We start from the raw sequence: 27,180 nt of genomic DNA, 5'->3' as shown, positions 1-27,180 counted from the left end.
TTCTGTTCAGGACTTTTCCCAGCTTGAGCCCACGCAGTGCTTCCGCATGTTCAGTTAGAAAGTGTAGGGGATTATTATCCTGAGGCACACCTGTTAAGGCAATGGAGGCCAGGTGCTGGGGGTTGGGGTGCATGTTCCTGCTTCCTTTACCCACAGGGAGGAGTCTGGAGATCAAGGACATGGCTAACATCTCTTCATTGATTTTAATTCCTTCTTTCCTTTACCTTACTCTTCTGGAGTCACTTCTGAATGAATTACCAGAAAGTCGGTACCTTAAGCCCTGCTTTCAGGGCAGCCAAAATATTTAAAGATTAGAAGTTGGCAAATGAAGCAATCACATTGTCCTGAACACCTGGTGAACTCATCTGTCTCCCTGTGACAGTGGTCAGTTAATGCCAAAGACTGCCGCTTAGAGTGGGATAAATTTTACAGGCTCCCCTAGTCTCTGTGCAGTCGGAAGCTCTCTGTATGTTACCAGTCAAATTCGAGAAGCAGAGGGGCAGAGACCTTGGATAACACTTGCATTGAGTCTTTCAAGTGTAAGGAGAACTTTTCAAAAGAAGAGAGGGGTGAAAGCTTTACATGGCAAAGATAATATGTTGAAACCAAGGAGACATGCACGCTGTTTGTATCCTGGAAGGGTTGTGCATGTTTGATAGTTTTCCTTTTCAAAGTTCACAGGATGGCAATTCGATAGAGTTATGCAGTACTTGTTTTCATCAATTACAAAACACATGACAATCAGCAGTGATTAATTGGACCATTATACAAACAGTCCTGTAGTAATAAGCACCCATTGTATAGCAGGGAGGCATATGCTCATCATATCCATCAGGGCGGCACTTTGGCCCAGGGGCCTGATGAATTGGCCTGCGTTTTCTTGACACACAGCTGTCACAGTGGCTCTGATAGCAGGTGATAGTTCTGTTAGAACATGTCAGCTTGGCGCTTATCTCTCATGACATCTATTGAGGGAAACTCCCTTTTAGATTTGATCCAGACAATGACCTTGATATTCCTGGTGAAGAATGAAGGCTCGCAATTATTGTTTCATGATGGAGAGACTTATAGCTGGTGCCTCACACCCGTCATATCAAATTATCAGCCTGAAACTGGCAATGTGGTGATGCTAGTTTCTGACAATATGGCTGTAACTGCTGGGTTTGTACACGTACTAAACCTTCTACCTGCATAAACCGCTTACAGGCATGCACTGAGGTAATGTGTGTCACTAGGCTGTCAGATGTGTTCACAGAGACTCTGACGCTGTAGATTAACATCTGGTTCAGAATAAGATCCTTAAGGAATCATTATTTGATTCCAGGAAATAGGAAGAAAATCAGTAGTTTAACTGATAGGTTTTGTTTTGTTTTAAACAAATTCCAGGGAGGCATAAATGAAAGCAAACCTGATCTCCGAAACCTCTGCTCCATATTGGGTTCCTGGCTTCACTGTTGAGACTATGAAAAGTTGGAGAACTTGCTTAGGGCCTGGAAGCTTCCATTGTCTCATCTGTGAAGTGGAGATGCTCCTGCCAGCATGGCTTCTTAACACTCTGTCAGTTAGTTGTAAGAACACTGGAAGAATGTTTTGGTTAGTTGGAGAATATATCAATATATAATTGTAATATTGTATTAGTTATTTGAATATTTAAGTATTTTTAAGTATCAAAATGTGAAGTAAAATAGTGTTTTGAAACTATTATTTATTTTAAAGACAAAGTTTTGTTATATACTCTATGCTAGAGTCAAACTCAAAATCTAGTTGTCTCACCCTTTTCAATGCTAGGATGATGCCTGGACAGTGGAAATGTAGATGGAGTATAGAGAGTGCTAGAAAAGGCATCAACCAATGAGGAAATCTACATTTGAGTACCAGAGAAGTAACTGATAGCTGGTGACCTTGCACATGCTATTTCCACTCTTCTTTGTCCTATGGAACTGTTATTCCTGGATTTTCTCCTGTTTCCTGTTCTCTGGCTGGTGACATCGTTCCTCTTCCTGGCACGTCTTTCCTCTCACAGTGGTCTTTCATTTCTCTCTGATCAGGATATTCAAATCCTTTGTCTATGTCTAAGTCTGTACTACATCATTGCTCTACGAAATGTCTATGAAAATGCATGTCTGAGGTTCTACATCTGGAATCTGATTCAGTGAATTTCAGTCTAGTTCCAAGGATTCAAATGTTTATTTACATCTCGTTTGAATTTGATGCAAATGGTCTTTTGAAAGGTCTGGGTCCTGAACATACATTACTAAAATCCAGTGGTAATTTATAGAACCATATGAAATCCAGCATTTTCAAGATGGTATGGCATAGACAATTTATATAATCAAGGATGTTATTGTTTATTATTTTAAGTCAAGTCTGTGGATTTACCTCCATCACTAAGTTGGCATTACATAAATATGAAGAGCCAACCAGCTCACAAGGATTATTGAGTGTTTCTGGGGTGTAGCATAGTATACGATGCATTTGAACACTTAGTTAAGATATATTTTTAGTGGGTGTTTTTCTTTGAAAGCATCAGAAAGCCATACATGCTTTTTTGTGGGTACTCTGAACTTTATTGATGGTAATTGAGAGAGGAGGCTTATCTTAGAGTTTTATTGCTATAAAGGGATGTCATGACCACAGCAATACTTATAAAGGAAAGCATTTAATTGGGGCTGGCTTACAGTTAAGAGGTTTGGCCCATCATCATGGCAGAAAGCATGGTGGGAAGCATGGCAGAGCACAGGCAGGCATGATGTTGCAGAAAGGAGCCAAGCAAGAGTTCTATATCCAGATTGCAAGGCAGCAGGAAGAAAGAGAGCCACTGGGCCTGGTTTGAGCTTCTGAAATCTCAAAGTCTATCCCCAGTGAGACATTTCCTCCAACAAGGCCACATCTACAACATCAAGGCCACATGTCCTAATTCTTTCAAATAGCGCCACTCCCTATGAGCCTATGGGGGTCATTTTCATTCAAACTACTACAGGACCCCACAAAATTCTTTTGGCATTCTTGGTAAACTGTGAGGGGATATGTTTGTGGGTTGGAGGCTTAGTTGAGTGAGAGAGCATAGGGCCTCTTCTCTCTTCCTCTCATGCTATTGCAGAAGTAAGTTGTTCAGGGCTTTTTGCTCCATGAAGGCCATTTGAACTATGAAGTCTAACACTCTTTTGCTGTAGCCGCATTCCTTGTCATACCAAGAAATCAACTTGACTGTGTGGTCATTGAGGGCCATTCCAGCCCCGGCATCAAAGATAGAAGAGTAACTATCACTGTTAAAATTTCTGAAGACAACTTGATCTTCAGTATAGTCCAGTATGCCCCGTAGAGGGCTCTCTGATGCCTGCTTCACCGCTCTCTTGATGTAGTCATACTTGGCAGCTTTCTTCACATGTTAGGTCAGATCCATGGCACATACTTTGTAGATAGGGATGCATGGTGCCAATGAGATTCCTATTCAGCTCTTGAATGGCCTTACCTGAAGCATTAATAGTGCCAATGGATTCAGTGATGATGCTTTGGGCAGTCACACAGTCATCAGGGCTCAGCACAGTTTTCTGGCAGTGAAGGTAGGGACTATGGTCATGAATCCTGCAATAATGCCAAAGTTGTCATGATGACCTTTCCCAGGAAGCCTAAGCAGTTGGTAGTGAAGGGGGCATTGTTGACAATCTTGATGGAGTTATCTCATGATCCATATCCATCACTGACATTGGAACATGACTGACATTGGGACAAAGGGCAGAGATGATGACCCTTTTGGTTCCACTCTTTAAGTGGACCACTGCTTTCTCCATGGTGATGAAGATGCCCGTAGACTACACAACATATTGGGCACCAGAATCAGCTCATTTGGTATTGGCAGAGACTAGTTCTTGGAGGATGGTGATGACCTGATGTTGATAGCCTTCTCATTCATAGTCTTGATTGTTCCAAGGAACTTGTTGTGGGTGGCATCATACTGGAATATAGATCATGTTGTGAGGTCAGTGAAGGGAACATTGTTGATGACAGTATTCAGTTTGCTAGAGTAGAAGACAGCCCTGGTGACCAGGCACTCTTTATAGCCAAATCCATTTCCTGTGACCGTTACCACTGTGTTTCAAGGACAGGCTGGCACTGCATGAGAAGATGTGGCTATCTCTGAAATGGGACAGAATAGACAGCCAAACCACATACACTTTTAAAATTCTACTGGCACATAATCTTTGGATTTGGTATTTCCTTGTAGTTATTTTAAAGTTGGTGAGTGTGGAATTGCATTAGGCCTTCTCATGCAAAAAGACTTGGTGATATATTGGCCTTATCTTGAAGGAAGCAAGTGGGAGCAGCATCAGTTGCTTTCAGCTAGCCATCATACCCTTGTAGCCACACTCTTACTTTTCCCCCTTTTTACTTGCAGATCCCAGATCAGTTTAAGGAATGAAAATCAGATGCTGTGGTAGACTTTAAAGTGGTGCCCAGGATAAAGGAGTACAGCAAAGTCAACTGGGGACTATATACCAACTTGTATTGAATACATCAGGTTTCCATTACTCATCAGTTTTATCCGGTACAGTGTTTGGATTTAAGATCCCAGCAGTGTGTGCCTTTATATCAGGGGTGCTTGTAGGATGTATGCAGTAGGATGCACATTGGTTAGCTATCAGTGGTTAGCTATTGCTTCACACCCCCAGCCATTCATCACGCTCATTGTATGCTTCATTTAGGAGGTGTATCTCTAGGAAAAGTGGAAGAACCGTGGATGTGAAAGACTGTACAGCAGCAACAAAACAAAACAAAAAAAAATCACTTCACGCCTGAGGTTATTAAGCCACTTCAGGTTCTGAATAACCATACAAGGCTTTCTGCATTTTTTTCATAAATTTATTACAAAGGGAGATGGTTAAGATATGAAGTGAGCTTTGACCAAACTCATATTTTTTTCCAAAAAAGCAAAATTGTTTATAAAAAAAAAAGCAATTCTAACTTTATTAACCATTCACAATTAAAATTACCCATGGAGAGATTTAGTGAAACTTTCTGAATAATAGTTCAATCTCTCCTAATGTGCAGTTGCTTTGTTTGTGTGATTACAGTGATTATAGTGTTCATTAGTACTGACTGGGTAGGTGCAGTGGCTCATATCTTCAGATAAGCTACGGTCTGTGAAATCTCACAGCTTCTATTTTCATCGGCTTTAAACCATACTTCCCACTCCTCTCGGTGTCAGCAGTGATTCCTTTAGCATAAATATTTTTATCACTGTAACTGTGATGGAGCAAAGACAATTCCTGGTTGTTCTTGCATTCTAGTTGTCCTAGTTATTACTCTGCTGACAGAATTGGGTTTCTGTTTCCATGGACTAGGTTATGTCAGTGTGAATGTAGTTCTGGTGCCTTCAGAGTACATCTCAGCACAGCAGTCAAATTGAGGGAGCAGGTCTGGATGCTCAACTTGGGTGAAGTGATTTTAAAATATGTTTTTTTTTTTTTTTTTTTTTTGGTTTTTCGAGACAGGGTTTCTCTGTGTAGCTTTGCGCCTTTCCTGGGACTCACTTGGTAGCCCAGGCTGGCCTCGAACTCACAGAGATCCGCCTGGCTCTGCCTCCCGAGTGCTGGGATTAAAGGCGTGCGCCACCACCGCCCGGCTAAAATATGTTTTTAACAGCGATCTGAATATATCTCTTATCAAAACCCGCTTAAGCAAATGCGATGTCTGAAATGTCTTAATGGCTTCACAGTTTGTCAGGAAAGGAGAGTGGCCGTGCCATTCTTAAGCCAGCCAACTTGGCAGTCTGTGCTGTGGCCCTGCCTTAAGCAGATATACTTGAGCACTCACCAGGCTTTGTCAATATGTACTTGATATTTTCAGGTCGTCTCAGAGCATGAACTTTTGAAACTACACGACTCGTGGAACCTGAAGGTGGTTTAATTTGAGTGTGGCAGGGACTATTTAAATCTCTGGAGGGGCCTTGATGGTAGCTTTGAATATGTTCATTACACATGAATATAGGTTCTCTTTTTTAACAAAATCAGATGGTTGTAGTTTGGAATTTGAACCCAATTTACTGGCAATGTTTTTGAAAGTCTTTGAAAATGTAATATTTATGTGCACCCAAAGATGTCCCAGTTATGTCCAAAAATAACCACCAAAAGTATATGCCATAAATCATGGCATGGACAGCCAAAAGGCTTCCCTTCTCTGTGTCTATTCATGTATCTTCTTTTGTTTGTATTACAATTGAGTTTTATAGACATCCTCTGTAATTGTCAGCCACTGCCCGAGTTGCTTTGTGAGCTTGAACTACTCAATTTATTAAACTGTTTCCCTACTATAATTTGGATCATACCAATCTCAGATAATTGTTATGAAATTGAGTGATAGTAGCCTTGAGTAAACAGCATCTTGATTAGTTTCCCTTTTTCCTTCTTACATTTTTAGAAGCTAAAAAGGGTTCTGATATGGCAGTGTTGGCCTGGTGGGCACAGGTCACACAAAAGGAAGAGAAGAAGAGTTTCTGCCAATAGAGAGACAGAGTCACTTCTGCCTCTCCTCTCCCCGTTAAAACAGAAACAGAAGACAAGACAAATTTTGGTTGGGTATAGTCACCAACACTTTCTTTCAAACCTAGAAGGCCTAGGTCCCTAAGTCCCTTAAGCCATCTCTGTAGTTAACACACTTTCTACATTATTTTTTAAATATGAATTTACTCACCAGTCTTCTTCATCAGACTTTGAACATTCAAGACCAGGGGTCATGTCTCAGTTACTCTTCACTGAACTAAAACATGGTCAGTATGCAAGGTCTTTAACTTAGAAAGATGTAGAGGTAAACTGTTCTAAACTAAAGCAAAAACTAAATGCCAGATGCCTCAAAAGTAAGGATAGCTGTTTTAAATACATCTGTAGTTTTATTAGCAAGACAAAATGGATTTAAAAAATAAGGGGGAAATCAACTAGATATAAAAGAGCAAACAAACAGTTTGGGTTTATGTTTTAGAAAATATTTTTGATAGGATTCTTTGGCATTTGGTGTTTTTCTCTTTTTCTGTCAAAATAGTTATCATGAGTAGGGCTATCAAATATGCCATATTTTGATAACATAAATATGACTGCAAGCAACTCAAAGGTTAAAGATGATGCTATAAGATATAACTGCTAGCAGAATCTGAAAAGGTAGATTGTTGTGCTCTGTAAATGAGCTTTCAATTGAATTCAGTTTTTTGATTGGCAAAACTAATTCCATTTGATTTTATAATTCATTATAAGTGATTCATTCTTTCAATTAAATTACAGGATAATCTGTCTAAAAACTATTATTATTATTATTATTATTACTATTATTAGTATTAATTGAAGTGTGCATTTGTTCAGATGAAAAAAGAGAAAATTTTCCACAAACCCTGGCAGATGTGTCTACCGATCTATAAGGAAAACGATAGCTAACCAAGGCAGTAGTAAATCTACTGCTTGTCAGTTACATCACAAACATATTTTCATATAACCCTCTTTACTTTCTGAATAATCACTTTCCATATGAGAAAACTGAAAGTCATAGTTTCTCCAAGATCATATAACTGTTAGTTTTTTGGGTGCTATCCCTTCCTGCATAAATGCCTGTAGTTTTAGCATCTACACATCTCCTTGGAAGGATGGAAAGAGAGTTACAATTTGCTATTGAAAACACTTGCTGCTTTTGGGAATGTCATGCACCCTGTGTGGCCTGTTTACAGGTACATCCAGATTTCTCTCAGGTACCCAAACTTCTATAGTTACTTACTTTGTCTGTCTTTTGTTTTACTTTTTTTGTGTGTTTTCCTCTTTTGACTTTGGAGTTAGAGATATCATTAGGAGAAAAAGCTGTGAATGTTCTGCCATGTGACAGTTAGGCTTGGCTAGATAGGTCTTTTAGCCTATTATTGTTAACGAGATAAAACAGAGAAATAGTCTCAGGACTCCTGTGTACACCTCGTTTCTAGAAATGGAAATTTCTATACTTTTTGCACCGTTTCCCCTCAATGCACTGACATCTTCAGAACAGGAAAAAGCTGCCTCAAGTAATCCCCATGACACTATGTGTGTGGATGGCTGGAAAAGTTAGAAGTCCTCAAAAATCCCAAATCATGCTGGGAATGTGGTGAAGGTGAAAGCCAGGGAGGACTCAGATACAAAACTCAGATGGAGACCTCAACCTATTGTTTCTAGATTGGAATAACTCTCTGGGGAGGATACAGAGATAGAGTCAGGTATTGGAAGGATGAATACACTCACTGGATGAGTGTGGCTTCTTGAGAATGAGGCCCCCATACCATGGAATTTTTCATCTTTGATAGCTTCTGCATGAAGTGTAACGAGAAGATTTTGGATGAATGGAAGGGATGGGTGAGATGAGGGATTCTGGAAATGGGCTGGGATGTTCCAGTGAGTGGGGTAACTCCTCTTTTCTATCCTTATGTGAGGCCTTCTCCTGGGTCATGTCATTAGGTACATGATAGAAACAGTCAGTTGGATAAGGATAATGAAATAGCGATGGCATTGTAATTAAGCAAAGGGCATTTTAATAGACCATGTTGATCTCAGATAGCCTCAGCAGTCTTTCTTGTTTTAGAGTTTTTGAGGTTACATGATATCCCCTCCAGAAGGGTTCTGTGGTTGTGTCGGCTCTTCACCTCAATGGTATCTGCTTTTCTCACAAGTCAACCTAGCAAACCTCAAGGATTTAAGAAATTAATAATACCATGGATGCAATTGATTCCAATTGTGAAATGGAATCAAGGTTTAATATTGGCATCAATAAATAGTATGTTAGAATTTTCATATCCTTTTTCCTCACATTATTTGAGTGGTATGAATAAGAGAGAATTATGTAATTTAGATCTCCCCTTCTCACCCCCTTTTTCTTTTTAGAATGTTAACATTGTTTATAGAGAATTGAGATAATACAATCAAGGGCTAAAGTTGAAACTCTGGGGAAGCTAAATATTATGCCACATAGTAGATAGTGGTAATGGATGACCCTTATTTCACATTATCAAACAATTAAAATATTTTGAGAATGCACAAATATTTTCTAAATATTAGTGCAATAAATAACTAAGCACTGTTTTAAACTCTCACAGATAATATGAAAATGTTGGGTTTATTGTGTATAGCAATGGACAGGAGCTGCTAACTACTATTTGAAGTGACAATAGCTTCCAGTGCTTTCTTTCTTGATCCATCTGAACATCCATGACTGGAAGGTAGTAGCACCTCCTGTTACTATGTACTTGTGAGCCTGGCAAGAGAGGAACTGGCAAGACAGCGAAGATGAGTGTCACACGGAGGTGTTAGGCTTTAGATGTTTCCTTTCTCCTCCTTGAGAAAATAAAGTCACTTACTGGTTTACCAAGTCAACAGATGAAGAAATTAGACGAAGCAGTTTTTTGTGCTCTAGTCTCACAGCACTGTCACTCAAATCCAATTTGACCCAGAGTTCCATTTTTGCAGGTTTTTAGTAGTATAGGCTTCTGACAGAATATTCCTTGGCCAGTTTAGAGAAAGACTGAATAGTTCATGTGAAACAAAATAAGAATCAATTGTCTTGAAAAAAATTCTTACAGGCTTTTTAATACACAGAGACAAGAAACGAAGTTAGTATGCATTTGATGGCAGGCAGCCTCTGGATACTTGTGATGTTTATGTGTACTTATCTGGAGTAGGGAGAGGAGGATGGAGTGAGAATGGCTGTTCCCTGTCTGGGACTCTGAACAGTGGTCTCAGAGCAGCATGCTTGTGCAGTTTTGCAAACTCATGGATGTCAATATTTACTTACTATCTCTCTGCTAAACAGTTATTTTAGATTTCCAAAAGAATTCTGTTAACATTTGCTTTGGTAAAGTAGGGATTTGGGGCTTGAAAGTTAAAAAAAAAAATGTTTGTTTTGTGCTTCTTTTTATTTATTTGTTTTTAGTTTGGGCCAGGGGTTCAGACTGAAGTGGCCAGGGTTCCCTTAAGTGCCATTACCTGATGAACCATCTCTAAGGATCTGTATTTTTTTTTCCTGAGAAAAATCTTCTCTGGATCGACTGGGGTCACATATCAGTCAGTGTGTACGTTTGTGTGTGTGGGTGGGATGGTGGGTATTAAAAGTGTAATTAAGTGGGAGGATTTCTCTGCAGAGAGCTGCTAAGGTAAATAAGAGTGATGGCTATTCATTACAAAGTGCACCTGAACATGAAAGAAGGAAGGCTAAATGTTAATTGAAACCGACAGTATTGGCTGCACTGTCTTGACTGGGGAGGCAGCCACATTTTCACTAAGGCCTTTGAGCTCCATTGCTTCTGAGTTTCATTTCTGGGAAGAGGGGAGCAGGATCCTTTGCTAACATTAAAGACATCAGAGCTTGCAAGATAATACTCCTTTCCTCTGCTGGTGTTTCTTAACCTGATTCCACCCTTCCTTTTTCTTTATCACTGGGCTACATATTTGTCTTACAAATGGTACAATTCCTGGTCTACTCAGACAAAACTAGAAAGTCCCTAAAGGGTTACCCTGAGACAGTTCTCTTTAATGAATATTTAGTTGGACCCAAGGATTCTTTTTCAAACCAACATAACAAAAACTGTAGGAAGCCTTTAAAGTGTTACAGAAAACTTGAAGTCACTGCCACCGGAGGACTAGTGATACCACATGGCCGAAAACAAATAAATGGATTCATTTTGAAATACACAAAACTTCGAGAGACCAATTAGTTATGTATGAGAAGTATTTCATTAAAACACATAGGACTTTAATTAGCATGAACTAATGTACATTCATACTAAATGCTTCATCATTTTTTGAGTACTTTATGAATCCTCATACTACTGTAAGGAGAGCAGAGTTGAGCTTCTGTGTCTACCTTCACACATGAAACCAAAGATTCAGTTCTTATTTGATTCCTCATAGGCACTTAACTGCAGAAGGAGACAAGAGCCTCTATGCTCTGACTCACTGCTCTTTGTAAATTTATATCAATGAGAAGTCTGATTGAAACAACTGTGTTTATATGAGATTGCTGAAACTCGAGTGGGAGGCACGGTTTCAGATGAAATATATTTAACTACCTGCAAATTTCAAGGAGGCTCAGCCTTTTTGTACTAACTGCTGAATGGCAGGCAGCCTCCATGAGCAACACTTCACATGGAGTAGGTGCCTAGTAAACAGTTGCCAGATGAATGGATGAGTAAGAACGCCACAACTTCTAGATAGTTTGCTGTGCTATCTCTCAAATGCATCAGGAAGTCACTCTTTATTATGATGATTCAAAGTGACTTGAGTAGTTACACAAGTCCTCTATTTATAATCTTTTTCTGCTAGCACCAGAGTGTCTCTGCTGATTTATTTTGCTTAGACCAGCAAATTTTGAGTTGTTTGGTTCTGCATTCTTTGAATAATCCCTATTAGAAAGAATTATTATCATTATTATCTGCATCATTAACTCAGGGGTGTAGAATGGCACTATAAGTATGACTGAAACACAACTCCTCTAAGAAGTTGTGTGTGTGTGTGTGTTTATTTTTTTATTTTTTTTATTTTTTTATTTATTTTTTTTTTGGTACAGGGTCTCACTTTGTATACCAGGCTGCCTCAAGCTGAGATTGAACTTGTGTGCCAGCATGCCTTACAGGGGTTTTGAAGGAGATTTTTGGCTTGAGCTCTCTTTTCCTATTCCTTTGTCTCTCTTCCCTCCCTGTCCCCGTCTCCCTCCCTCCCCCTCCCTCTTCTTCTTGCCTTTCGCCTTCTTTCTATTTCCTTCTCCCCCTCTTCTTCTTCATCATTGTTATCTTTGCCACAGTTGTCTGTAGTTATTATTGAGAAAAGGGATTCTCTATGCATCCTAGGTTAGTCTCATATGTTCTGTCCTCCTGCCTCAACCTCCCATGTGCAGGATTTACCAGCATGCACCACCAGACCTGGTTTCTTTGTCTCTCTTAAAGAATATATGGGGGCCTGAACTTAATGACCCTGGGACCTAAACTACATCATCAAATTGCTCAGTTAATTTAAAGACCATAGTAATACTTACTTGAAAAAAAAAACAGGAAAAGGGAAAACAAAACATTGCCACATTAATTCTTAAATATTTAAAATGTTCAAATTATCATATACTGACTAAAGTATAAAAAGAGAGAGTTCTATTCAGTAAAATATAAAGGGTGGGATTCCATGTGATCACAGCCTGAGGTATTTTATACAACTTTGGTTTGAGCAGTATTGAGCTCAGTTTGCTTTCTACTTCAAGAAAACATTCTACTACAGTTGTTCACTGAGCAGGTGTAGGCACAAAATGAATAAATGCAATTAGGGATGAAAAGACATATTTGTCCTTCTCAAGGTCTCCACAGATTAACAGAGCCATTGAGAAACGCACAAAGTCTTTTAATTCAAGCACAATGGTATACTCAGTTCAGCCTGTGCTCCCTGAGAGACTAGTGAGGCACCAGGTGAGAGAGAGGTTGCGAGTTGCATGGCCATGGATGAGGGAACATCTGAGAAGTTATAATCATCCGCCATGGGTGCCTGTCTTGATATGTGAGTCCTGAAAGGACATTCCCCAGCTGCATCATGAAGAGATTAGGCACTCTTTGTGCATGTCATCAAGCTTCCTCTTTGGTTCTCTTACCACTTGCAATACCTAAATTGGCACAGAATAAACAGATCACAATTAAACAGTCTATTTATTTAATAACTTTGGAAAATGAATTGAGAGAGAGAGAGAGAAAGGGAGAGAGAGAGAGAGAGACAGAGAGAGAGAGAGAGAGAAAGACAGAGAGAGAGACAGAGAGAGAGAGACAGAGAGAGAAAGACAGAGAGAGAGACAGAGAGAGAGAGACAGAGAGAGAGAGACAGAGAGAGAGAGACAGAGAGAGAGAGACAGAGAGAGACAGAGAGAGACAGAGAGTTTGGAATTCATTCCTAAAGGATGTTTCCATGATACTGCATATTTATAGCTTTGGCAGAACTTGGGCAGATTTCTTGCCCTAACATAATCATGTGGGGTTTATGTTCTGCTATAGTTTGAACTTGTTTATAATATGATCAAATTTTGGGAGCTTTAAGTCCCTTGAATATGAACTATTACTAAGAAGTGCCACGTGATGGCAATTTTCAGTTTACTGCAGATGGCTGGGGATAGAATGTTTCGGTTAATCAAACATTAGAGTAGCTTAGAGAGTACAGGATTATTTTGCTAGGGTCATTCAAGTCCATTAACTGGAATAAAACAAATTTTTTTGGCATGTAAAATATTGTGAGCATATGTGAATTAAATTCCATGTTTATTCAGAAGTCCCCTTCAGGTAGTAGGGAGGTTCTGGGTTATCAATAGAGGCACATGATTATTCTCTGTTTCCTATAGGTTTGACTATTTGGCATCTCTGGTTATCCCAATTCTGGATAATTTTTATGCTTGGGTTTCTTAGCCATAAGATTACAGCTCTTGTTTTGAGTCTACAAAGATTCAGGATGTCAGTAAAATAGGAATAATCCTGTTTTAAAGCCTATTATTGGGATGAGGATTTGACCTGATAACTTACTTTAAATGTAAGTTAATGACACCAGATTAGAATGCTGTCGATATTTACAGAGATTTGAAAAGTTTATTATTAGGAGGGAGAAACAGTCATATGTCATATTCCTACTTCAGAGTCACACACGCTGGTGTCTAATAAACATTCCAGGCTGTAGAATGCTCAGTTTAAGGAATTGGTAAGTTAGGATCATTGTAATGAAATGAGGTTAGTTTCATATCTGAGTAATATTTTCCATTAATATCAATGGTCAAATGTCCCACTGGCCCCTGCTAGTTCCTAATAAAGAATGGTTTTCATTTTTACATATATAGATATCCCTCCCCAGGAATTTAACATTCACATTCTAGTATTATTAAAATTTACTTATACCTTAGCAAATAGGAATTACAGCAAGCTGAACACTGAAGTGCATACCTGTAATGCCATCTCTTGGAGGGCAAGGATTGCAAATTCCAAGCCAAGCCTGGGCTACATAGCCAGGCCCTGCCTCCAAGCGCTAACAAAAACAAAACAAATTAAGGCAGCTCCTCACTGCTTGCCCTGGTGTTCATATGCTCCAATGTTGTTTTATGACTTCAGTAAACTTTTCAGCTGTGGTAGCAGAAGTGAGCATAGTTGACTTCAAAAGGTCTGTTTGTTTTCATTACAAACATCACTTGGCAATTGAGTTATTCAGATAGACTTCTGAACTTCAAGTTACAGGATCTTTCTTCCCTTTTGAAACATATGAGATAAAAGTGCCTTATTATTATTATTGTTATTATTATTATCATTATTATTACTATTTTACTTTTTATTGTTCTGAGACATGGCCTTACTATATACAACAGGGCCATCTGGAGCTTGCTGTGTAGACCAGGCTGGGCTTGAATTTATGGTGATCTTCTTGACTCTACCTCCTGAGTGCTAAGATTATGAGAATGAGGCATTGCACTTGTCTAACTTTTTTTTTTTAAATTTTAAATTGAAACTTGATGGTTTTGTTTGTTTGTTTTCTATATGCTTTGAGCTTAATTTTTGCCTTATTTTGTTTGAGATAGGCTCTCATTATGTAGCCCTTGGCTAGCCTGGGAATCACAGAGACCCACATGCCTCTGCCTCCTGAGTTCTGTGATTAAAGGAGTGTATCACCACAGCCTGCAGTTGAGTTTATTTCATTTTAAAGAGAATGCATGAAGAAACTGTTGTAACTCCACCTTTAGATCTGTTGTATAACATTGCTGCCCACAGCAAAGGTTGCCATGGGTAACATGGATTCTGGGCTACCCCTCAAGAATAAGATTGTGTATTTTCTAGCCTTAAAATTTTAGGCTCTTAATTATCTTACAGTTTATTATTATTTGAACCATGTTAAAATATTATTGATATGATAGAAAACTGTGTAATGATTGATATTTAAATTGTTCTTTTATCAGAAGCCCTTTGTATAGTGATACTAATAACTCTGTGGAGTTTATTTCCCATTTATTTGTTGTACTTCATAGGTGAGCCATTTTATTTTGTCATTTAAAGTCAACATAGATGTAGGTAATAGAGTAATGGAAATATTTTCCCATTTTGGGTTTGCTATAGAAATTGTAATGAGAACTTAAAATGACTTCTGAAATGCTAAACTGCTTTACTTTCAGGCTAAAGGGTATTAGAAATTACAAAAAAGAAAAACTTGCATATGTGCAAAGAAGATAAGCAACTTTGTGTTAAGGTTGGGCCAAAAAGAATTTGTCTGGAAGACCAAACACTGACTTATATCCCTTTTGTAATGTCAGTCATAGGCCATTGTTCAAAGACACTTGGACTGTAGTTTGTCTGTTTAATCAGAAGTGCAGGTATCTTCACCCAATCTTTAGCTGTCATGTTGGTATTCTCTGATATTTATGTTTAAGAGATTTTCACTTGTGTATGGATGCCAGAAGATGGTGTTGGATCAATCCTCTTGAGCTGTAGGTGTGGTGGATATCTGTGAGATGCCCAAAGTGGGTGCTGAAAAGCAAGCTCCAGTCCTGCAAAAGAGTAGCAAGTGCCCTTATCCAACCTGAACATTATCTCTTAATTTGCTTTCTCAAGTTCTTGGAATCAAGAGACACATCTATATTTTATATTAGAAGGAAATAAAATTTTGGCCCTCAAATGTGGCTTGTAAAATTATCAATTATGATAAATTGTACTAGAGAATTTCCTGTAATTATTTGAAATTCTTTCAGAGTGGTGGATACATATAAAAGGCAATTCTCTCCACAGCTTGACAACAGTGTAACCTAATGGGCAGCAGTATGTGAAATGGGTTTCAGTGTTTTTGAATTTCCACACTTTCTGATTCCTCAATTACATCCTCTTCCCCCATGAGCTAGACATGTTGCACTTCCATCTGCTGTGTACTGTGGACGCGTCACATTTATTTTTGTAGGATATTTTTTAAATGAGTTTGGGGAGCAGCTGTTTCTGCATTCGTGCTTGCCTTCTTTTTCCTTTGCACATATAGGGGGGTGCATCCCTGCTGTCCCTGGTGGGGTTTGCATATCTTTGGTTCAGGCTGCTGCACTGTAATGCCTGATAATGGGAAAAATGCACCCAGCAAGCTTTTTCCTTAGTTCCCTAGTATATTTCCGTCAATAGCACAGCTGTGCTGCAGGGATCTGGCTAACCCACCAGCTTGTACTAAGTCTCCCTAGGATATTTGGGTGCAAAGCAAATCTATTCAAATCTTTCTCTCTGATGCTTTCTGATTGAAGTACAGAAGTGTCTCCTGAAATCTCATTTGTTAAACTTGGTCACTGGACGGACTGTGGCGGTCTTATGAGGTGGTCGACTCTAGCAGGTATAGGGCTACTATGAGGAAGTTAGGTCACCTGAAGCATGCCCTTGAAGCAGGTCATGGGACCCTGAGCATTTCTTGTCTCTGTCTTTGCTTCTCTGCTCTCTGAGGTTAACTCTTTGCTCTAGCACATATCTGTTCCAGGACATTCTGCATCCATGATATTATGCTCTGCCACAGGGCCCAAAGCAAGGAAGTCAACTGACCATGGACTAAAACTGAGACAAAATTGGCCATTCCTCCTTATTGCTGTCTATTTCTGGAATCTCGCTGCAATAGTGGAACAGAAAACATATCCTCTTAATCTATCCTGTGCATCCACATGCTGCATTGACAGTTACTGGAAGAAATTGGTTTGCTATTGTCCAAAAATGGAGCATTTCAGCTCTGTTTTCCACTTAAGAAGTGACTACAACAGGTAATTTCACACTTTCCAGATAATTCTCACACATTTCTTGCCTCATTATCCACCGAGTCTTGATTTTCTGTCTATCTCACGTCTGAGATACATATCAAGGAGGGAATGAAGATCTGGGTATTTACTACAGATATTCTCTGCCCTGAGCACTTGACATCTTTTAAAATGTTACCTTTTGAAATGGCCCTTAATCTGAACACCTGATTCAAGAGAGCTATTTGCCTTCTATTGTCCATCCATTAAAGTGGCTTCTCCAGTAATGCTGAGCACCTCAGTTCCTCAAGTCCCTTTCTTCTCTGTCATCTTGCAAGCTTGGAAAACAAATCCTGATCCTCCCTTAGCAAATTCCTCAAATCTGCTCTCCCTCTGCACCCCACTTTTGGTCTTATGCACATGTACCATTTTAATTTCCTTGTAACTGAACTGGACTTCTGGACTTCCTGGGTATTCTAAGTCTATTTTGTTTTAATTCACTCTGCCTATAGGTAACAGTTGCCTGAAAAACATTGATGGAACATTCCTGAGCTATCATACTTTTAGTGTCTAAAGTAACACTGTCGACTTGAAACTAGATCATCCTTCCTAGTGATGGGGATGCTATCACATATATCATATAGTAAAGTGATGCAACTACTAACCATTGTGGCTCTCAAGTACTTGGCATATAGGTAGTTAGGCTAAGATCCTGTGTGTGAATGTATGCTTGTGTGTGTGTGCATACACTTGTGCACACACACTCAATATTGCCCCATGACTTGCAGGTAGAAATCAAAGGACAACTTGAAAGAGTCATTTTTCTGCTTCAACCAACTGTAAGCAGAAACTCAGGTCATCAGGCAAGTACCTTTATCTACAGAGCCATCTTACTGTTACTGGCCCTCAAATTAAAGTTAAAAGTTTACATAGGTCAGTGGCTGTCATATTGGACAATGTGGGACTTTAGGATACAGTACTGCATTTCTGTTTTTATTATGGTTTTTGTGTGTTGTGTATTCTTGTGTAGTACATGTATGTGAATGTAGGAGAGTATGCTTGTGTGGTGCATACATGTAAATGCAGGAGAGTGTGCTTGTGGGTGTGCATGCAAAGACCAGAGCAAGGTGTCAGATACCTTCTCAATAGTTCTTTGAGTTATTGTCTTGAGACAGAGTATCTCACTCAACAGGAAACTTGTTTTGACTACGTTATTTGGCCAGTGGGCTCCCTTGAACCTTCTGCTGCTGCTTCACAATGCTGAGACTACCAGCATTCTTATCCCTGTCCAACACTTTACATGGGTGGTGGAGGTTTGAATTCTTGTTATCATGTGTACCCACCGAGCTATCCATTCAGCTCCCCAACCTTTCCCTTTTCTTTCCCACACATACTATATATACAATTGGTATGTTCTAGTTTAATACTTTGTAACCTTTTTTACCCTAATGTGTACTAATACTAAAAACTATTATTGTGTGTGCATGTGTGTAATATGTGTGTGCCGACACACGTTTTTAACAGCCTGTGTATGTGTAGGTCAGAGGACAACTTTTGAGAGTCGGTTCTCTCCTTCCACCTTCAGGTTGGTTCTGGGGACCAAGCTCAGGTTGTCAGGCTTGTGCACAAAGCATGTTTAACTGCTGAGCCATCTCCTACACTCGAAGAAATACATATTATCTTGTGATTAAGATATGCTTAACATGGTCATATATATGCAATGATTGTGTATTGATCACCAATTGTATATAAAGATCATACACATACCTATTGAATAAAATACAAGATTTCCAACCATTCTGGAGGTAGCACTCTACTGACTGAAAAAGACGATGTTCAATAAGCAACACACATCGAAAAGCAATTCCATAGGGGATTAGGAAGGGATAGGAAAGTAAAAGGCAGACTGGGCAAAGAGGAATGGGGTGGGTGTAGGTTGTAATGTTAAAGAGGATGTTCAGGGTAAATTTCGTCTGAAAGCAAAGGTTTGAAGGAAGTAGAGTTAGCTACTAGACATGGAGTGGTAATGCATTCATTCCAGATAGAGGGAGAATCAACACCAAAGGCCAGAAATGTACCTGGGTGAAATGTGGCCGGGAATGTAGAGTGGGGAATGTGGAGAGGCAGTGCAGATGGAAAGAGAAGAGAGGAGGTGGACTTGAAAGAGAATTTTAAAAACCTTTTCGAGTAAAAAGGGATTAGGAAGAGTTTAAGTAGAATGGTGTCATGAGGTGCATAACTTACCTTTGAAAAACAATCACTGGACAACATGGTGATGTTAGTGGATAAAGAGATGCGTGGGAGGCCCAAATGAAATCAGGGTCCCTATTGGGAATCTCTTTGGGGCACAGGCAATTGATGCTGGTATCTACACATGCATGGTAGCAGCAGAAACAGTGCCTGAACCTGTATGATACTTGAGTGCTCAGGAGCTTCCAATGAGGGTGGTCCAGAAAGGCCGGCCACTCAGGCTTACCTCTCTTAATCCCCTCTTCCCCAAGAAGAGAGAAAGAACCATTGTTCTTATGCATGTAGTGATTTCATAACCATCTTTCTTCATGATTTTATCTATGGACGAATCTCTAAATAATATAGTTTTGTTATTTTTGTTCTTTATAACAGAATAAAATTGTATGTATTCTTTTCATGTGTCTTTGGCACAACCCCATGTTTGTATGGTCTGTTGACATTTTTGCATTGTGCACAGTATCTTCCTGCTCTTGGATATACAGTGTTGCATTTATATAAGCATTCACACTTTTATCTGTTGAACTGCTGAAAGATATGTGTGCTCAGCTTTGGCCATTTTTTAATAGTTCTACTCTGAGCACCATATATGTATTTTGTTGTACATGAACATGTGTCTGTCTGACAGTAGAATCATGTATCTTCCACTGTATTTAATGAGCACTAGATCTCTTTTCTTAGGAAATGCCTGTTTATGTCTTTTGTGTATTTTTGTACTTGAACACCACCATTCTTTTGTTAACGTATTGGACTTGTTTATATGTTGTTAGTATCTTCTCTTGCCAGTTGTCTGCACTCTAGATATTCTCACCTAGGTAACTTGCTATCTCTTGTTTGGCTAAAGGACATTTAAAATTTTAATGCAGTAACATTTGTTGGTCTTTTCCTTTATAGTTAGTTCTTTTCATGTGTTTTTTAACATATCCTTTTCTGCCTTGTATAGTGTGAATTTTTACGTCAAGTTAGTCAGTCTACTTAGAATTAGTCTTTGTATGGTGTGAGGTGGGGGTATCATCACTGTTCTAGAGGTTACAGGACCTGGGAGAATGGAGCCAATAAATGAGTTGGACTAGAGTCTCATGCAATAGCCAACTGTAGCATCAGACACTTTATCCTCTAAGGGTTAAGAGAGATCACACAAGTAAAGTATATAATCACAAGAGCAAGTCACACATGGCTAACAAGCCAAAATAAAACAAATAACAGTTGCAGGTTGTAATAAATAATCTGACAGAGATTCACTCCCATCTAATACACCTGAGGAGGGCACAAAAACACATTACAAGAAAAATTTCATGTTTTTGAAGAAACTGAGGAAACAAAACTCTTGTCTTGGTTTCTCAGAGTTTTCTCACAAACACTGAGAAATCTCTTTACACACCTACATTCGTGGACTGTGTTCTGAAAGGGTATGAATTTTCTTTTATTTTTTTTCCCAATTTAGACTGTCAATTCTGTGTTTTTCTATTTATTTACAAACAATTGTTATTGTAACATTTTAAATAATAATTTTTATTTAATTTAATAAAAAATAAATTTTTTCATTGTGATGATAGTAATAATTACTGTTTTTGAGACAGGATCTCACTATGACTGCCCTATAAAATCATGATATAGACCAGGCTGTCCTCACACTCGCTGAGATCCACCTGACTCTGCCTCCTGAGCTCAGGAATTAAAGGCATGTGGCTTGACCTTGACACAATACATTATTTTTGCCTCAGTGCTACTACTAATCCTTCTGCAATGTAAAACAATTGTTTTACACTGCTAAACCACCTCATGGATACTTAGAGGCTTTGTTTGTAAGTAATTGGCTCTGAATTTAGCTAATTAAAAAGAAACGATGATGGCAGGAGGTAAGATGGCTCTCAGAATTATAAGGTTGTGGTGTAGTCTGAAGTCTAGATTGGAATCCTAGCACCTTTTGTGAACTGATGCGTGTGTGTTTCTCATAGAACAGGTTAGTATGGACTAAGTTTACTTACAGTTCCTTACTTCATGTGCGTTCCACAGTGTGGAGGCTATGCCATTCATATTTCAAGTTTTCATTAACATGTTTACTTGTGTTTTTCTTTTCTTTTCTTTTTTTGTCTCATGTAACCCAGGTTGGCCTTGAACTTGTTATGTTGCTAAGGCAGAGCTTGAATTACTGATCCTCCTACCTCTGTATCCCAAGTGCTGGGATTATAGGCATTTGTCAGTATTCCTAGCTCATTGACATGTTTTGGAACAAGTTTCCATACACAATGGCAGGTTCTATTGCAAAATGTGGCTGCTAAGGAAAAACATAGCTTTCTGCCATTCTTTGGTTCCATAGTAGTTCCATCAGTTAGAGCACAAAGTATGCTTATGCCTCTGTGCATGTCCCATATCACATCTGTCTGGGATTCCATTTGAAATATGCTTGTGGCTCTATGCACATTACCAAATCACATCTGATTAAGATTTCCCCCTTGCCTAAACTGGCATCTTTGGTAAAGCTTTCCTATTCATTCTGGAATATGCCATTTTCAACATCAAGGGGCCTCTGTGACTGCTGCCTACAGGAATTACTGTGACTCAGTTATACTTCTGCTTCTGCTATGAATTCTGCTGCCAGTGTGCATACTGACAAAGTCTAAAACCCATGGAATTGGTGTTACAGGAACAACATAATATTGCACAATAGATTCAGATCACCATAAACTTTCAAATAGTGTATGTTGCATCATTATTAAATAAGTGCTCACTAAAATTCCATTCTTCTAAGATGGACCTGAGACAGCAGGATTGACTCAGGCTATTTCCTTTTATTTATGGTTTCATTTCGTATCAGAAAAGAATTTTATCTCATTTGAATGATAAGAAATGTCAATAGTGGAGGTGTTTGGTACCATTTCCCCATCATAACCTGTCCATTGTTTATTCTAAGGAAGATGTGTTTGGGCTAACTTCAAGAATGTCACAGTCTATCAACTAAAATATATCCAATGATGTTTTTCAACCATAACCACAGCACACACACACAACCTCTTCTTACTTAATTTAATTGTCTTAAGTGAATTTTGAATTCTCCATGACAGATGTGATCAAGTCCAGAATGTTTTTGCAATGTCCTGTGATTCTGCTCAGCTATAATTCAGAAAAATCACTGTCAGAAATGACAGTAATTGAGCTGGTTTGTTTACTTTTTAAAGTTAGTAAGTAACAACCTCTTAGAAATGGAAATGGCATTTTGGGGTAGGGTTTAAGAAGTTTCAGAAAGCAATGGCATATAATCAGAAGGTAAGATTGTTTCTCTAGAAGAAAGTACAGCCAGAATCTCCACCCAGTTTGAAAGGAGGTTAGAGCAGCATGTACAAGTGTGCTGGGGAGTATGGACTAAAAGAATAGAATCTGCAGAAAGATGTGAGGAGGTGGAGGGAAAATGCATGGCAGCCAAGGATCTAGTTGGTACTGTCGTTTTTCTCACCCCCTGCGGTCTGCCCGGTGTCCTCCTTCTTTTCCTATCTGCCACTGCAGTAGCTCTGTGACATAGCCATCTTGTTTCAGCCCCATTTTCCTACTTTTTGCCACTTATGGGGGAGCAGTTTTATACACTTTTCAATAAGCATTGAAATATTCAGAAAGACAAGGTTTTATTCAGATGTCTTGTCTTTCACTTCATGGAAAATCAGTGGTTCATTACGAGAGACACCCTTGTTCTAGATATGAATAAAGTAGAAACAGGCACAAATTATACATGTCAAATGCGTTGACATGAGATTGATTGATTGAAAGGGAGATCATGTTATCACCATATTTTAAGCATTTTTTGAGTTTCATACTTTTGAACAACATTGTGACCATATGGATGCTTCCATTACCAGCCCTTATTTCTTCTACTCTCTGAAGCCCTTCTTCCTGACTAGATGCCCTCCTACTATTATGCTACGTGTGGTCACTGTGCTTAATTAGTTATTTGTAGGACCATGTGCAGAAGACTATTTGGAACACAGATAACTTGCCAGTGGCCATAACACTAAAGAAAACAACTCCCAGAAGCCAGTAAGACAACCATTGACTGCCAGGAGCACTTCAGGAAGAGGTGGGGGAACTCATAAGGCCCTTTACTATCTGTTATGTAACATTGTAGCATGTAGCTGGAGTTTTCTCCAGTCCTGCCTGGGCCCGTAGACGCTCAGACCCAAATAAACACACAGAGGCTTATATTAACTAAAACTGTATGGCCTAATGGCTCAGGCTTCTTGCTAGCTAGATCTTAAATTAACCCATTTCTATAAATCTATAGCTTGCCACATGGCTTGTGGCTTACCAGTATCTTTACATCTTATTTTTCATGGCAGCGTCTGGCAGCGTCTCCTGACTCAGCCTTCCTCTTCCCAGAATTCTCCTTGTCTGTTTATCCCACCAATTCTTCCTGCCTGGCTACTGGCCAATCACCATTTTATTTATCAACCAATCAGAGCAACACATTTCACACAGTATCCAGAGCAACATCACCCATCAGAAGGGGTCAATGTTGTGCAGGTCCAACGCAGGTAGCCACAGCTGCTGTGTGTTCATAATTCCAATAGCCATGCAGATCTAGAAGATCTCTATAACCTTCATCTCTTCATTTTTTAAGCTCTTTTTCCACAATGGTTCTTAGAGGGGGATACAGATGTTGAACATGCAGCAGTCATTTGATCTTCACACCGTCCAGGTATGAGAATCTGTCACTTCAAAAAGAGTCTTCTCTGACCAAGAAAGCAAGACTTGACTATTGGTACAGATACAAATATAAATAACAATAAAAACATACCAATGGTTAGGTGGTGTTTGATTGCATGCACATTTAGCAAAACATCAGGAGTAGATGGCTCTGCCCAGGGCCCAATACCTCTTTAGCTATAGGCTTTTGCCTATATTACAGAGCCAGGCTTGAGTTATTCACTCCTGTAGACCAGGGTCACCCTCAAAACAGCAGTGCCACTCTTGTACCAGTAGGCACATCTTGCCCAGAAAGTTCAGATTGTATTGTAGCATGCAGGGTCCAAGGCTGGATAAGATCTTATAGATGGTTTCTCTACTGCAGTACTCTGCATAACACTTCTAGCACTGTGAAAGGTATCCAGCAGGAAGGAAGCTTCCAGCTCAATTCTACTTTGCTTTATATGTCTGAAGTCAAAGAGATTGTCACTGTCTTTAGTAAGCAAGAAAATGAAGGATGAAGAGGGTGGTGTGCCCATTTCTAATATCAGGGAAACAATATTAGTAAAAGCAGCTTTGACTCAGTATTGCTATTGTTCACAAAAAGTGAAGCTGAGTTCTTCTAGATATGTTGAGTTGATGGCATAATTCAAATGAAGAAGCACCATGCTCTAGTTTTCCACAGGCACTGTGGGAGACCACGTTCCAGCTATATCAGTGGTTCTCAGTCTTACTGATGCTGAGACCCTATAATAAAGGTCCTCATGCTATGGTGATCCCCCAACCATAAAATTATTTCATTGTACTTCATAACTATAATTTTGCTAATGTTATGTATTGTAATATAAATATCTGAGATACAGAATATTTAATATGGTGTTGCAAACCATAGGTTGAGAACTACTGAATTCTAGGGCTGTGTATGCCTTGAGCTGTTTTGAATGTTTTTCTCACTCTGCCTCAAAGATTTATTTTAAAACTTATTTGTTTTATTTTATATGTTGGACTGTTTTGCCTGAATGTATGTATGTACACCTTGATACATGCAGAAGTCAGAATAGGGTGTCAGAAACCCTGGAACTAGAAATATAGATGGTTGTGAGCTACCATGTGGTGTTGCGAACCAAACTCAGGTCTTCTGTAATAAGCACTCTTAACCACTGAGCCATTTCTTCAGCCCCAATATTTATTTTCTTATATATATTTATTATTATTTATTTTATGTGTATGAGTATTTTGCCTGCATGTATGTATGTCTATGAACCTCATGTGTGTGGTGCTTCTGAAGGCCAGAAGAGTGCATCAGATCTCCTAGGACTTGAGGTATAGACTTAAAATGTGAGCTGCCATGTGGATGCTGGGAATTGAACTGGAGTCCTCTGGAAAAGCAGCCAGTGCTCTTTACTGCTGAGCCATCTCTCAAAATACAAAAGCCCTGTATTTTGTTACTTTGAAATTATGTGCATCTGTGTGTAGGTATGCATATGTGAGTGCAGGTGCCTAATGAGTCCAGAAGAGTACTTGGGATCCGTTGAAGTCACAGGTGTTTGTGAGCCACCTGACATAGGTGATAGGTGCTGGGACCTACATGGGTCCTCTGGAGGCACAGTCATCTCAGGACAGATAATAGACTTGGCCATCAAGAATCACTTTATAGTTCTTTGTGGAAAGGCATCCACTTTTACTTCCATGTAGCTTCAAACATGTAATTGCAAATTTTTTGGATTTTGACTCTAGGACATATCTCAAAAGCAGATATTGTCTAACACATGCACAAGTAGAAATGACCATGATATTAGGTTTCATTAATTGTTTTAGGTGACATTGCAACATTTTCTATGTTGACTAAGAAAGCCAAAAATCAAATATTTAAAGCAAATGCTGTTGGCCTGAGCCATTAATTTATAAATGATGCCATGGTGTTTGCTATAATAATGTACTTGAGTTGCCACTAGTGGTGAACAATGCTGTCTCTCTCTCTCTCTCTCTCTCTCTCTCTCTCTCTCTCTCTCTCTCTCTCTCTCTCTCTCACACACACACACACACACACACACACACACACACACACACACACACACACACAAACTGAAGAGCCTTTACAGGCTATTCTGGTATTTGTGATCCATCTGTAACAATGAGAGATGACTATTGTATGGTTTTAAAAGAATATAATTTAGTAAAAAGCTAATAGCTTTTGTTTTCTTGCTAGTATCCATAGAAATTGCCTGATTTAAAAACAAAACAAAACAAAACAAAACAAAAAACCATAGTATAATATAGAATAGTTTCTGTGTTCTTTGTGCTTTTGCTTGTTTTGGTTTGTAGTTTCCCTATATTGACACTAATCTTAACTTACCTAGTACAAAAACTTTGCTTCAATGCCCTTGAAGGGCTGTGCACAATGTAGCTACCATCCCCTTTTCAGCCTCCATGTGTGGCTGGGTGATTTTTTCCATGCCCTTTATTCATTTGGCTAATTGACAGTAATTCTGTGGCATGGCTTTGACTGGGAGAGCTGTTGTGGTAGCCAAGGCCCTCTGCAATCTGGAGGCAGAGGAATTGGCAGGAAGCAGTAGAAAGGCGATTCAGATTGTAACCTTTTACTGAAAGTGTGAATACACACTATAGGTCATCCAAAGGATATTCAGGTTCGGAAAGAGCCACGACTAAGGTAGTTTACCAAAAGGTTCTTGTCTTAAGAAACTGTAGTCAGATTAAAACTTGTCTATATTTCCTTTGGCACTAATGAAAGTTACAGTACAGCCAGCGTGGAGGCTCCTGTCTGCTAGTTCTGCCAGATTCCACTATAAGAGGGTTTCACTTTGGGAGATCAGCACCGTTTTCCTAATCACCGCCATTTCCTGGTTTCAGTCTCTTTAAAATATGTGCTCCCTCTTACCACACTTCTTTTCTTGTGCCTTTGTGCCTACACACTCAGCCATGAGTTTTGGTGGGCTGTGGGTGGCCTCCTCATTTCTATTGAACAGCTTCATAAGGAGCCCAGCTGTTCTCTGTCAAGGGTTTTCTCTTTTATTAGTCTCAGAAGGCAGGACTGGCAGGGTGCAGCATGTTGGTACAAGATCCCAGCTGTTGTAATTGAGCCCTTGGACTCTCTGATCATTTGAAACTTGAAGAACAATTTGACCTCATCATAGCATTTGTTTCTGTTTGTCCGTTTGGTTGGTTTTGCGTATCTTACAATACAGTAATCCCTCTAAAACATAAAAAACGATATGGAGAAAAATTGAAGTTGGATTTGCTTTGTAATTTTTTTTTTTTTTTGGTGTGGGGAATTTAGGAACTGAGTAACATGTTATTTAATGAGGATGTAGATAAATCTGTATGAACATACCTTTATTTGGTAAACATCCTAAGCAACCTTAGCAAAATGTATTCACACTTTTAAAAGTAGTGAGATAAGAAAGGCCTTTCTTCAAGGCCCATTGAAAGTGGCATAGAATTGAAAGGATTTGGTGCTGCTTGATTAAAAGGAAAATTGCAGCCAAACCCAAATTCTATTTAAAA

At 39.1% G+C, this 27,180-nt stretch overlaps 1 protein-coding gene and 1 pseudogene across 14 annotated transcripts in view; one reads left to right on the top strand and one right to left on the bottom strand.

Annotated features, from left to right (window-relative positions):
• Ptprd (protein tyrosine phosphatase receptor type D) overlaps positions 1-27,180 on the top strand; it is a 2,233,434-nt gene that overhangs the window by 1,780,324 nt on the left and 425,930 nt on the right. The gene's annotated exons all lie outside the window — the stretch shown is intronic.
• On the bottom strand, positions 3,092-3,964 carry LOC121827493 (glyceraldehyde-3-phosphate dehydrogenase pseudogene; annotated as a pseudogene).

This window comes from Peromyscus maniculatus, chromosome 2 (genome assembly GCF_049852395.1).
Source record: "Peromyscus maniculatus bairdii isolate BWxNUB_F1_BW_parent chromosome 2, HU_Pman_BW_mat_3.1, whole genome shotgun sequence".
In the NCBI taxonomy this organism is placed as follows: domain Eukaryota; kingdom Metazoa; phylum Chordata; class Mammalia; order Rodentia; family Cricetidae; genus Peromyscus; species Peromyscus maniculatus.
This window is presented reverse-complemented; position numbering and strand designations above follow the sequence as displayed.